The 14,586-nt window shown below is 39.8% G+C and overlaps 1 long non-coding RNA gene across 1 annotated transcript in view; it reads right to left on the bottom strand.

Moving 5' to 3' along the window:
* LOC138444723 (uncharacterized) overlaps positions 1-13,812 on the bottom strand; it is a 163,374-nt gene extending 149,562 nt beyond the window's left edge. Inside the window, exons 1-3 of the long non-coding RNA XR_011258561.1 lie at positions 13,683-13,812; positions 13,420-13,587; positions 11,507-12,752 (exon numbers count right to left, since the gene is read on the bottom strand). This is a non-coding gene — a long non-coding RNA (uncharacterized lncRNA). The remainder of the gene's footprint in view (positions 1-11,506; positions 12,753-13,419; positions 13,588-13,682) is intronic.
* Positions 13,813-14,586: the final 774 nt, after the last annotated feature.

Genomic DNA, 14,586 nt, shown 5'->3' with positions numbered 1-14,586 from the left:
AGCAGCCTTGCCATGGGAAAAGCCAGGCTATGTTTCCACATCACTGAGGTCCTTTGAGATTACCATTGACTTTCCCTCAGTTAGACCTGAATTGTCCTATTACTGTGGAGAAAGCAATGGCAACCCACTCCAGTACTCTTGCCTGGAAAATTCCATGGACAGAGGAGCCTGGTAGGCTGTGGTCCATGGGGTCGCTAAGAGCTGGACACGACTGAGCGACTTCACTTTCACTTTTCACTTTCATGCATTGGAGAAGGAAATGGCAACCCACTCCAGTGTTTTTGCCTGGAGAATCCCAGGGACAGGGAGCCTGGTGGGCTGCCGACTATGGAGTCTCACACGACTGAAGCAACTTAGCAGCAGCAGCAGCAGCAGCCCTATTACTGAAGACACAGAGAGGGTGCCTAACCCTTTCTGAGACCACTGTGTGGGCTGATATCCACGTCCCTTGCCTTCCTGCCTGAGTTCCACATGACTTTTGCTATTTATCCTCTAGACCTGTGGCTCTGAATCAATAACCTTTTTTTCTATTGAAGCTGCTCTTAAAAACATATGAACAGGGTTAGAGAACATGAATTTTTTCTGAGTCTCAAAACACTATTGTTCACCCTGGAGAACATTGATCCAGGATTGTGGCTATGCATGAGAGACTATGTGGAAATGGAAAAGAAAATCTTCTGACAATATCTTACATGAGTTACAGACCCCACGAATCCAGAGCCCTGGATAATAACCTGTCAACTCTATGATAGCCAGTTCCATATAAGCCTTGTGTCACTGTCTCATAGTCCCTAGCACTGTCCCCCAGGGAGGTAAATACAGTGGAGTAATTAAGCTGTGCCCCTGCTTCTTTCTTCAAGATGCTAACAGAGGATGTCACCTGGCTTAACTTCTTTAACCTTTCTTTTGATCAAATTCCCAGGTAGCTCCAGTAATTCCAAGACACAGCCAGCTGAGTTTGAAGATACTACAAATAAGCTTCTAGAACTGCAGCAGTAATGAACGCACTGATATCCTACCAGCTGGCTCTTTAGAACAACCTTTTAAGACTTGATTAACAGTCTGGAATCCTATGTTGGTGCTCTGCAGCTAGCTCTTAGTGTAAAATATCACCTACCCTACACAATTTGCTTGCAATTTAGCCCAAAGACTACTTCAGGCAGAGTCATTAAAATGACACTCTGAGGAAACCCATTCAAAGTTTGATTCCTCATTTTTATGCAATAGTGAAGAATTTTCTCTAGCCTTTAAAGAGTTATACAGATGGTCCCAATTTTCTGATGGTTCAACTTATAATTCCTTGACCTCATAATGGTACAGAAGCAATATACCTTCAGTCGAAACTGAACTTGGAATTGTGAATTTTGATCTTTTCTTGGGCCCAGCAATATGCAGTAGATACTGATAGGAGCCTGGTAGGCTGCGGTCCACGGGGTCGCTAAGAGCTGATGCTGATGCTGATCTATGGCCACAAGCTGTGTCTCCCAGTCAGTCAATGGTCATGAGTGTAATAAAACCCGTATATTCCTAACCTTTCCTAACCATACAACAACTCTGATTTTCACTTTCAGAACCTTATTCAATAAATTACATGAAAAATTCAATACTTTATCATAAAATAGGCTTTTTTTTGTTAGATGATCTTGCCCAACTATAGGCTAATGTAATTGTTCTGAGCATATTTAAGGTAGGTGAGGCAATGATTTTTAGCTAGTTAGCTGTATTAAATGCTTTTCAACTTACAATAGGTTTATTGGGATGTAACCCCATGGTAAGTCAAAGATGATCTGGATTCCCTTCCATTTCATCATCTTTGCCTGATACTCATCAGCTCAGGGTCAGCCAACAAGTTTGAGGCATCAGCTGCCAACGCTGCTCATTAGAGGAAAAGCATCCTTCCCAGATCAACTATGCTGCTGCTCACAGAAACAAATACCAAACAACTTCAGACATTTATCTTCCTTAAGAAGCTACAGGAAGATGGGAGGTGCTGTTTTCTGAGTGGGAAAACAAACAAAACTATGGAAACACCATGGAGTCAAGAGTCAATGGGATCTGCAAAACAGATGCCTTAGTAATAAAAATAAATAAACTTGAAACATATCTTCTGTTGAAATTTGTTTACACCCGGTTTTAAGAGTGTAAGACTTAATTTATATTGTAGTAATACATGGCAAAATAGAAGGCTATTTTCAAAATTCTTTATCTGAAGTCAGGTTACCTAGGTTGAATTCTAGCCTTGTCACTTATTGGTTGTTAAATTTAGGCAATTAAATCACTATATCTGAGTTTTTTCTGTAAACTGGGTATAAATATAGAAATCCCATAGGGCTGATGGGAGGGTTAAATGAGATAATGTAGGCAGAAACTATAAATATGTCTGTCCCACTATAGAGACAAATAATTTTGTATGCTGTTGCTATAACTATTATTGTTATATATCACCATTATCATCAGTGTCATCTTCTTGTCTTATTTATACATATATATATATAATATGAAATTATAACAAACCATAAAGAGCCATAGCCATAGCGTTCCATTATATAGATAACAGAAACTGATGTCCTTATGATTTAAAAAAAAAAAGGAAATTAAGACCTCTCACCTAAACAGAGCAGAGCCACAGCTAGAGCTCTGAACTCTTCCTCTGGGGAGTGCCCTTTGGAACTTGTGTGGGGAAATGAACTCCAGCATCACTTCAGGGCTGCTTTCACTAATACTCTTGCACCATTTTCCTGAGTCACTGGTTGCAAGTTACAAAGCCTGTTTTCTCCTCACTTTCTCCTGAAGGCATTAAGTGTTGCAGGAAAAAGTCACAGCCTGCCATTTCCTTTGTCCTGAAGATAACTACTTACTCATGTTTGAACTCACATCTTTTGGACTACAAAGCCGTTTACATACAGATACCTCCATACTCACTCTTATTTTTCTTCCTTCTCTTACCTTCATCCCTCTTCCTCATTTTCTTCCTCCTCCTCCTCCTTCTTTTCTCTCTCCTTAACCCTTTCTCTAGACACCTTCAGCTATTTTCTAAGCTATCTTCAAATTATTTTCTTTTCTTTCTACTGTAAACAAAAAAAGATTTTCCCCTTCCTGTTAAACCTTTTCTTACCATTGAGACCTTTTGTTAATAGTCTACAATTTCTCATCCACTAACTCATACGTCTTATAATCTAGCAATGGCACCCCAGTACTCTTGCCTGGAAAATCCCATGGACGGAGGAGCCTGGTGGGCTGTACTCCATGGGGTCGCTAAGAGTCGGACACAACCGAACGACTTCACTTTCACTTTTCACTTTCTTGCACTGGAGAAGGAAATGGCAACCCACTCCAGTGTTCTTGCCTGGAGAATCCCAGGGATGGGGAGCCTGGTGGGCTGCCGACTGTGGAGTCTCACATGACTGAAGCGACTTAGCAGCAGCAACAGCAGTCCTATCACTGAAGACACAGAGAGGGTGCCTAACCCTAACTAACTCGTATATCTTATAATCTAGCAATGGCAACCCACTCCAGTGTTCTTGCCAGGAGAATCCCAGGGACAGGGGAGCCTGGTGGGTTGCTGTCTATGGGATCACACAGAGTCGGACACAACTGAAGTGACTTAGCAGCAGCAGCAGCAGCATATATGTTTGCCAAGCTTATTGGGATCTCTTGCCTGAAAGCCACCAAAAAAAAGCTACCTCTTGTTGTACCCTTTTCTCAGCCCCTAATGCTCTTAATCTTTCAAGCAGCATCATTATGGAACCTCATCTCTTGCCGCACACTTTTCCCTTGGAATTCATTATATCCGGACCATCCTAATTGTCCTCCCACTCATTTTTCATACTTCTCTGTCTTCAGTACTTACCTATTCTTTCTCACTCCATATTTTATTTTCAATTTAAAAAGCCATCATTCTAAAAATATCTCTATTTAAGCCCTATCCACAATCTCTCCTGTATTTCCTATCTGTATTAAGCATCGATAGTTTGAACTTTGTCTTCTCACTAAAACCTTTTCATTTCCTCCTGATTTTTCTATTTCTTGTCCTGGTCATGAGTGGCTCTCAAGATATTTGAAGTAAAAATGGCCTGGGACTAAATTTTGGCTTAGTCATTGATTATGTCGCTTAGGAGAAGCTCCTTAACTTCTCAAAATTTTGGCACATTGTACATAAAATGAGATTTCAGATGAGGAGTTATAACCAAATGGAGTGCCAAACTCACAAAGAGGATCTTAGGAAGTCATTTCCCCTGCCCACTCCCTATTCTTACCACACTAGACCTCCTTATCCCTTCCCCACTCCAGACTTCAAGCACTGAAATCTCATGGTGAGATTTAACTCCTTCCTCAGCCACATCTCCCATATGCAGTCTATCACCAGGTCCAGACTCTTAGTAATTCCTTCATCCTTCCATTCCTATTTCCTTCACCATCTCCAGAGCATAGCTCTCATTCTTCATTACTGGGTCATCACACCAGTCTTAATGACCAGACTCACTGACACCAGTTTCTTCCAACTTTCAGTCCACCCTGGACAATGATACCAAATCAACGTTCTAACATTACTGCTTAAAATAATCATTTTCCCAAGGTAATTCAACTAACAAGTAGAAAACAAAGACTGAGTCTAGACAGACCACTCTAAATCTATACTCACAGCTATAAGCCTGTACTGAGTCAGTACCAATGTTTGGGACTGGAATTCAAAATCCATCATGATCTGACCCAGAGTACCTTTCCAGACTTTCTTTCCACCAGACCTTTACATGAGTGTTTGATTTACCTTTACTTCCTAAAATAACCTGTCTTTATCTCTCAGGGTTATTTATGCTGTCATAAGAAACTAATTCAGGTGGCTTAAAAGGTAAGGGAATGTATTGAGTTGGCCAAAAATTTCATTCAAGTTTGTCTATAAGATGTTATGGAAAGCTCAAACAAAGTTTTTGGCCAACCCAATATTATTTCATATAACAAACCCAGAAGTAGAATAGTTCTAGAAATGTTTAATATCATGGCTTAAGACCAAACCTAGGACCCAGATTCCTTCCTCTTCTTACTGTGCTATGTTCAACATGATCTCATGTGAGATCCTCTTGTGTTTGCCAGTTGGTGCCTCAGTTTCAGGAAGCATGTACAGATATAACAACATCCAATGAAACAAAGGACAGTAGCTTGATTCTGCATCGAGCTTTTGAGAGAAGAATCTCCTCTTGTATCCCTAAGCATATCCAACCTTCCCCATCAGAATTCCCTTGACATTTCATTGCCCAGAGTTATATCACCATCCCAGGGAAATTTGTAAACAAAGCACCATGACGCCAAACAGATACAACACCTTCCAAAGTTTTTGAGATATGGTCACAGTGAAAAATACACTTTACACCCCAGCTCAGCACCTGACTAATTATGTTTCATAATACATATATAACATGCAAATGAAAGTTACATATTTTCTATTTTACTCTCAATATTACTCTATTCTACTAATTTAAAGAAATCTTGATTTTATAACTCATTTATAGACGGGCTACCTGCACTTTGAAAAATGCCAGCTCATACTAATGAGAATTTACCCAAGTTATATTGAAATGGGACAAACTCAGAAATATTATCAGGCCAACAGGGGAAATGACTGTATTGAAGGCAACAAATATTGGACTGGTGCCACAAAAGTACAGCTTTTGCATTGTTGAAATCTGCCATTTGACATTGGAATATATTCTTAAATAAACGTGGTTATGTCATACATCATTTTAATACACATTTCTCGCTTTATGTTTATTTTGCTAATGACTTATTGCTTGCTATTTTATATTTATTTTAGCCTATGGAAATGATGTTAGACAAAAAGCAAATTCAAGAAATTTTCTTATTTGAGTTCAAAATGGGTCATAAAGTAGCAAAGACAACTTGCAATATCAACAACACATTTGGCCCAGGAACTGCTAAGGAACATAGAGTGCAGTGATGGTTCAAGCAACTTTGGGAAGGAGATTAGAGCCTTGAGGATGAGGGGCACAGTGGCCGGCCGGAAGTTAACAACGGCCCATTGAGTGTATCATCAAAACTGATTATCTTATAACTACATGAGAAGTTGCCAAAGAACTCAATGGGGTCATTTGGCATTTGAAGCAAATTGGAAGGTGAAAAAGCTCTTAAGTGGGTCCCAGGTGGCACTAACAGTAAAGAACCCACCTGCCAATGCAGGAGACATAAGAGATGCAGATTTAACCCCTGGGTCAGGAATATCCCCTGGAGGAGGGAGGGCTTGGCAGCCCACTCCAGTATTCTTGCCTGGAGAATCCCATGGACAGAGGAGCCTGGTGGGCTACAGTCCATAGGGTCGCAGAATTGGGCACGACTGAAGTGACTTGGCGCGCATGCACACATGAGCTGACTGCAAATCAAAAAATCATGGATTTGAAGTGTCGTCTTCTCTTATTCTGCACAACAACAAACCATTTCTCGATTGGATCGTGATGTGCGATAAAAAGTGGACTGTATATGACAACCAAAGATGACCAGCTCAGTGGTTGGACCAAGAAGAAGCTCCAAAGCACTTTCCAAAGCCAAACTTGAACCAAAAAAAAAAGGTCATGGTCACTGTTTGGTGACCATGCAATATCAACAACACTGCTGCCCATCTGATCTACTACTGCCTCCTGAATCCCCAGGGAAACCATTACATCTGAGAAGTCTGCTCCGTAAATTGATGAGATACACTGGAAACTGCAATGCCTGCAGCTGGCATTGATCAACAGAAGGGGCCCAGTTCTCCACAACAATGCCTGACTGCAGTTTGCACAGCCAGCACTTCAAAAGTTGAACAAACTGGACTAGGAAGTTTTGCCTCATCCACCATATTCACCTGACCTCTCGCCAACCGACTACCACTTCTTCAAGCATCTCGACAACTTTTTGCAGAGAAAACACTCCCACAACCAGCATGAGGCATAAAATGCTTTGCAAGAGTTCGTTAAAGCCCAAAGCATGGATTTTAATGTTACAGGAATAAACAAAAACTTATTTCTCATCGGCAAAAATGTGTGTTTGAGCCTAGCTATAATGATTTACAATTCACAGTCCAAAACCATAGTTATATTTGCACCAACCTAATACTTGCCCATTCTGTGTGTCTTAGATTATATTTATCATTTATTCATCCCTATGACACCCTTCACTCAACACCTATTGACAAAAATTGGGATTTTCAGACTTGGGATGTTTCAATTTACAGCCAAGAAAGCTGGATTTGTATTTATAAATAAAAGAAAAGAAAAAGAAAACCCAACTGAGATTCCTCAGTAGCTTGTAAGTCACAGAAAACAGGGTATTTTTAAAAATTCAAGATCTGGTTTCTTTTGATGATACAAGTAGGGTAAAAGGTCATGGGAGTTCAATTAATTTACTTTAAAATGTTCCTTTTAAATGGCGTCCAAAGAATAAATCATCAAAGATTAATCAGGAAACACTGAGTCTCTCCCCCTTGTTGGCATGTCCATGGATCTGAGAGCAGCTGGTTGTGCCTCTGTTCTCTCTTCTCCTGATTCATTTTGTGTGTGACCTCAGGGAGAGGTCACCACACGGCCCTAAATTACGTGAGCCTGCACATATAGCTGCCACTTTCTCCCTGTAACTATCCTACACTCGGGAACCTTGCTGAGCACAGTAAAGGCTTTAAAGAACTTGAGCTTTGTGTACAGGTTTGCTCTTTACAGACCTAGAATTATCTGTATTTTTACAGTAACACAGTGATGTATCTAATGTGCCTGAGCATCTGCTGGGTACAAAGCTGCTGTGCAAAGTTACAGGGAATCCCATGTGAATAAATTGTAGTACCGATTATTAAGAAAGTTGGAGTCTAACACAGGAAATAATCCTGCAAACTTAGACCCAAAACAAAATTTAATAGTGGAGGTTTCCAAGAAGGGATGCTGACTAGCATTTAAGAAGTACCCACTAAGTGCCTGACACTGTGCTAAGCCGTTTATGCAAACTACCTGAATTATGAAATAATTAAATTAAAAAGCCTTAACTCTTTTGCAGTATTATTCTCTCCATTTTGTAGATGATGAAACTGAGGCCCAGAGAGGCCCCTTGACTTTTCCAATGGGGCATGGTTAGTAAGCAGTAGACCCCAAATGCAGAATGAGATCCTTTAGACTCTAAAATTTATTGTGGTTTATTTTTTTTCTGTCACTTACTGAGTCAAAAAAAAGGAAAAAAATAATTTAATCCAGGCAAAAAGAAAATATACTTAAAATAGACCTTTAAGTAGAAGGGTTATATCCCTAGTGATGAGCAATAGAGTGACATGCTCTTCCATGAATTTTATAGGCAGGGTGGGTTCAGGGGACATTAAACAGTACAATCTGGCTGCCACATAGGTGAGCTTAGAGGAATAAAAGAAAGCAAATCTAGAAAAGATGGTAAAGTCCAACTGCTTTCATAATTCAGTAGAGAGTTCCAGGAAGAGAAAGCTCTTTCTGCAGATTGCCAACTAGACTGTGAGCCCAGAGGGCCGGAAGGGCATGAACAGAGGTGACCGTCTAAGAACAGGAACCAGATGTCATATTTATCTGTGATTCTCATAGTGAAGCAAGGTGCTGTGTAGCTAGTAGGTCTGCAGTTTACTTCCAAAGAATGAACGCAAGACAAAGAAGGGAGGCTTTTCTGCCAAGTTCCTTAAGGAATGGGTCAGGGTAGGTTGTTGAACAGTGGGTAACAGGGACAGGGACTGACCCAGCAGAGCTAAGGGCAAGCTTGACCTTTCCTTTGTACCAGCCTCCGGATGAGTGAACTAAACATCACAGCCAGCCTTTCAATAGGTCAAATACCATCCTTTCTGTATGTAAAAATGATATGCTGGAGGGCAGAAAGTTTCAGGAGGGAAAAGACAAAAGATATAAAAGGCAAATATTTTAAAGGATTTGCAACAGGAGTTTGCATGCGATTGCAAATTGTAATCCTCAACTTGCACGTAACTCTCAAGAGTTAATAATCCCATGGTTCATACTACCAGGCCTCTAAGCCACTTTTCTTGCATACAAATCTGGTACTTTAGATGGAGGAAGAAAGAACCCTAAATCTCTAAGTTTAAGTTGCTTATTGCTTTGTGGGCTAGGTGACAAGGCAGATAACACTGATATGGTGACTTAGCAACACAGTGGATGTAAGTTTGTGCAAAAGCTTGGCTTCAAAGGCTTTGCAAGCTGTTAACATACAGATTAATTTCAAACAGGAAGAGGCTAAAATATGTGGCAGAACAGTTTTACAAAATTAATGCTTGGCTTTATAAGCAGATAAAAGTGAGCCCGCTTGCAGCCTGAGCAAAGAGAAGCAAGCCTAAGCTGTGGGGGTGCAGGGTGATGAGAAGGGACAGAAGTTGGGAAGGCAAGATGTAGAGAGGAAGTCAAGTCTTAGAGATACACCTGTTTCCGGTATGATGAAAGCGTGGAGTTCTTTATAAATGTGGTAGTCACGAGTGGTACTCATACCAAACAGGAAGTTGTTGGTGACAATTGTTGCTAAGGTTTGATGTTATCTTCCACTGGCTCCTATATGCCAATCACAATGCCGTGTGAAGGTGGGCTGGCCACATTTACAGTAGCAAAGTTCAGGTGGAAAATGCCAGAGACTTTCACGCTAGTGTTTTCCAATAACTGGTGAAAACAGATGTTGGATATACTGACTCTGGATAAGTGTGCACCATGTCTGTAACTCTGTCATGGGGAGTTGGATGACTTTGTAAGTGTGCCATATTAAATATTCAGGGTTTAAACCTGTAGTAGTATCCTTTTAAGAAACAGCTGGATATGGAAGAGCATCATGATATGGTCAGTAAATGGACCTTTCTGCTGAGTTACATGTGGCCAAATCTATCACATGGTTAGCTGCAGAGAAAAAAGCTATCAACTTCAATATTCAGTGAAGAAAAATATCCATTTTATGAAAGCAGAGTCTTCTATAACTAACGTATATTACTTTGTATGTTAATACACAATGGAAGTTAATTACCATGTTTGTTCATAAAACATGGGATGTTTTCATTTCATTTAAATCAAAACATAAAACTAATATTAAGTTTTTTGAAACTCCTCCCCCTCAAAAAAAAAAACTTCAGTGTGAAAGGCTAAGTGTACAAATAAGATCATGTTCAACAGTTTTTCCCTTTCCATCCTTTTATTTTTTAATGTAATCTTATAAATAATTTCTATATTCGAGCTGGAAACTTATGCTAAAATCGGGAACACATCACAACAGTTTCTCTTTCTCTCTCCCTCCTTCTCCCTCTTTCCTGATTCATAGCTATATACCTAAATGCATTCCCAGGCACAACAAAGCTAAACACAAGAAGAAAGCTGATTTCTTAGAAAATCCAGATTCTAAGATTAAGATTTTGGTCTGTCACCAAAGCACATTCATGTGAGAATGTGAGGTTTGTTTGTCTTGGCTTCTGTATAGGAAACTTTCAGGTATTAATAAATGGTGGGTTAAATTCATTATTCTTCAATTGTGAATCTGGTAATGCTAGGTTGAGGCATTTGGTGAAATTTTGTCCCTCTGCCATTATTACTCTGATTTGCCAAATATTCACTAGTTCATCCTAGGCCATACTTAAGTGAAAAAACCCTGCAGGTATAATGGAAGGAATTTTTGTCCTTGGCAAAAATAAAACAAAATGAAATGTTTTCCTTGTAAGCTGAGTTCCCTTTACACTCAGATGCAATTTCATGCCTCTGAACCATGGTTTCCAGGTAATGATTCTTAATAGAAGAACAGTAAAAGTGGAAAAGGAAGACACTATCTGAAGGCCTCGTAGTATCTTAAGTTTGGAATGGAGAGTGTTGTGGATAAACTGGCTGATCTGCCTTACTTCACAAGTGAAGAAACTCTAGTCCCAAATACTTAAAAGACTTCACCTAAAGACCTCATAAAAAGCAAATCCAGAGAACCTAGTGGAGAACCCAACTCTTTTGCTTCATAATTCAGAGTTCTGTCACTTATGTCACTATGATGCAGAAAAATAAACCAAAGTTTGTCATTGTAGAATAATGGAACTCTCTCGGGAAAGGGAGAGAAATTTACGATACAGCAGAAAAACTAGTGTGTCAGGCATCAGGCACCATGCTTCCAGGGAGTTTTGCTGGTCACCTCTATGCCTCATGCCCACTCCCAACCTCTGCTCTTAAGCATTCTTGCTCTTCTCTCTTCTCCAGGGGTATTTCTTATCTCTTTAGATGCTCATAACAGCCATATGCCCAGAAGCCTGTTTTCTCCACTAAATGCTAAATCCATTGAGAACATAATTTTTAAAAGAACTTTAGATGAATAGTGAATAAAGAAAATTATATATATTGTATTTTCCTATTTCAAAACAACAAGGATAATAATGCCAACCTTGTAAGATTGATGTGAAATCCAAATATTGTGCAATAAAATATGTTAAGCGCTTCACATAGGGCACTTAACCTTGTCAAGTTACATATTAGCAGTTCAGTAACATGTATTGAATGCTTACTCATTCCTTCTCTTGGAACTGTCAAAAAGTGTTATAATCCACATGCTATGACTTCACTTTTAGAATCTGTTGATTAAGAAGAGATAAATGGATGGATGCACTTTCAGATGCCTGATTTTGCAATTCTCCAATCTCCCAAGGGTCCCTAAATCCACAGGTTGGAAATCTTGTGAACTTCAGATTTTTCCAGTACCTAGAATGAGTCATAATCCATCAGGAGAGTCATTTAGAATGGAGTGCAATAACCACAGCACAAGTGAAGCACAAAGGGCTGAGAGTAGGAGAAGAAGGAAAAACAGTAGGTCTTTTTTGTTTTCTATTTTAAAAAATCCCCACTAATCCATAGGTTGTTGCCAAGAGGCAGCAACTTCACTGCTTTCAACCCTTTTTGCCTCAAAGGTGGCCACTATTCTAAGCAGCACAGTGACCAGGATGATAACATATGTCGATTGGACAAGCATGGGTTAAATGTGGGATGATCAGCCTTTCTAGTTTACTCAGGTCTGTCCTGGTTATTGCATTGCAAGCCCTATGTCCCAGGAAACCCTGGTCAGATTGGGACGGTTGGTCAATCCAAGTTTTCATAGAGACCGCTGAGGATGGTGTTGTTTCCAAACCACAGTTGCTTGCTAAGCAGGGAGAAACATACCCTACATTTACATATGGCGACAGAGCTCTTCTTACCACAATGGTCTTGTGTATCCATTGATCACTAGGAATGTAATCATCAGCATTATAGCCTGAAAGTAGGTCTGACTTGAGATGCCTAATAAGTTAAAATGCATACCCAATTCCAAAAAACTGGTATGCAAAAGGAATGTAAAGTATCTTAATAATTTTATATTTACATATTGAAAAGGTAATGTTCTAGATATGTTGAGTTAAATAAGATATATTGTTCTTTTTACTTTTTAATGTGGCTATTAGTAAATTTTACATTATACATGTGGCCCATAATGCACTTCTACTGGACAGAAACAAACAGACTGCTCTAAGATTTTTAACAAGGTAATGATGCATTTATGTCATGCATAGGTGGGGACATAAAAAGATGCTTTGACTATACAGGCAACTTAAAAGATATATAAATTAGAGAATATCAGGCCACAAACAATGGGAGATCAGAATGTCAAATCAAGACCAGACTCATTCCTTTTAATCATTTCTGCCTTCACTTGTGCCAGGATGAGCATTCCATCTTGAGACTTCAGGCCCAAATGAGAAACGAGGTCTATCTTTCAAAAGTCTGCAGACCAAAAAGGGAAAGAGAAAGGTATTTGACAAATGTTTTGAATATTATAAAAATACAAAATCATGTTCTAAGTAATATGATAGACTCCAGCAAATGTCATCTGCATTTAGTTGATTTTATCATCCAGGTAATTTCGAGTTTATTCAATCCTTCCTCTAAATCTTCCCTGTTGCTGGCCAAGCTCCTTGAGACTGGGAATTTGCACTAATAAACTGCATGCAGCCAAGTGTGTTTGTTTCAGTGCTCTCTTTCCACTTAATGTTTCTTCCCTTATTTACTTTCACAAGAAGCAGGTTAGTCCAGTGAAACCTAACGGGCTTAGGTTCAAACATTGCCAATGTCCCTTACCTAGTGAAAGCTTTTAATTTCCCTCTGCCTCATTTTCCACCAACAGCACTGAATAAAAAGACCCTGGATGACTCTTTGAACTCACACAGACACACACACACACACACACACACACACACACACACACATATCTTTTCTTGCAATTCAACTTATTATTGTTAATCATCTGAAAATACCGAAGGCTTACAAACACTCCAGCTTACTGTAATTGTACTCCCTCAGTGTAACTATTTTCAATCACTGGGAGGGTTCTGCATACTAGCAATTGGGTTCCCTCTAAACATCCTTGAGAATGTTTATTTGAAAAGATTACCTTGTTTTCCTTCAGGATTAAGTCATGGTCACTGCAGAGAGAGAGGATTTGGAAAAATGGCAAGCAGTTTCTGATGGTTCCTCAGAGACTGCCCTTGTTCAATGAATAGACTCACAGGAAAATAAAATGCATTCTAGCCCACACACGTTAGAGACATTTTTCAAACACCTAGATTACAGAAGATAGGTATTACAAATAACATATTTGCTGGAGAGAGTGAAGAAATCACAAACTTGCTTGGATAAACACAATTAAATGCATACTTAACCAGTGGATTGCGACAGTTCCCCTCTGGCACTCACTGACAAGCTTGACTCCAGTGGTAAATTAGGTTGCAAAACTTCCTTGTCAGAGAATTCACCCTGTTAGGAAGACTCAACCCTGGCTTTGAATCTGCAAGGACAGAAAAATCAATGTGACAGAAAAGCAGTTGCTTGCATCAGGCCTAACCAAGGAGAGAAAGGGCTTTAAATTAATCATGATTTAGGGTCGCTGGTAACATGGTGCAAAGGCACATATTCCCCTGCAGCCTCTGAAAAAGGAGAAAGAAGAGGGGCCTGGAACACTGCGCTCATGCTTCCCGCAGACACTGCCCTCCCTCTATCAACAGGATGTAGTGTTTACCGTTGAGAGTAGCCAAGCATTGTTGATCTGCGTAAACAGATAAAATGCATCAAAATCCACAAGATTTTGGCTGAGGCAGTTGCACACAGTATCTAAGTGTAGAGTGAAGATAAATGAAAAGTTCATCTTCCCTTCTGGAACCTGTGATCTGACTTGAATAAACTGGGGAGATTTCAGGTTATATATTGAATTTTGATTTCTCACAAAAGCAAAAAGGCTGGCATGAGCCTCTTATCTGCAGGGAGGTCAAACCCCACCTTCTGGAGGTGCCTGTTTTCATCCCCTGCCTACCTTAGACTGAGAGCACCTACAGGAAGGAAAGTAATTTTTGCCTGGTTTATAATCTGTAGCTTTAAAGTTGTCACAAAAGACCTACTAAGGTTACTGGTAAACAGCCACCATTGGATGGCACCTGGGAGGCTGTAAACCCCACTAAGGTAGAGATGAACTCTGCCTCAGCTGTCTGTCTCTGTTGACCAAACAAGGTCACTTCAATTAGGAGCTTGTCGGCTTTCATTACTGATTTAGATAGTCGGGGTTTTA

Source organism: Ovis canadensis, chromosome 8 (assembly GCF_042477335.2).
Source record: "Ovis canadensis isolate MfBH-ARS-UI-01 breed Bighorn chromosome 8, ARS-UI_OviCan_v2, whole genome shotgun sequence".
Lineage (NCBI taxonomy): Eukaryota > Metazoa > Chordata > Mammalia > Artiodactyla > Bovidae > Ovis > Ovis canadensis.
Note: the sequence above shows the minus strand (reverse complement) of the source record. Positions and strands in the feature narration are given on the sequence as shown.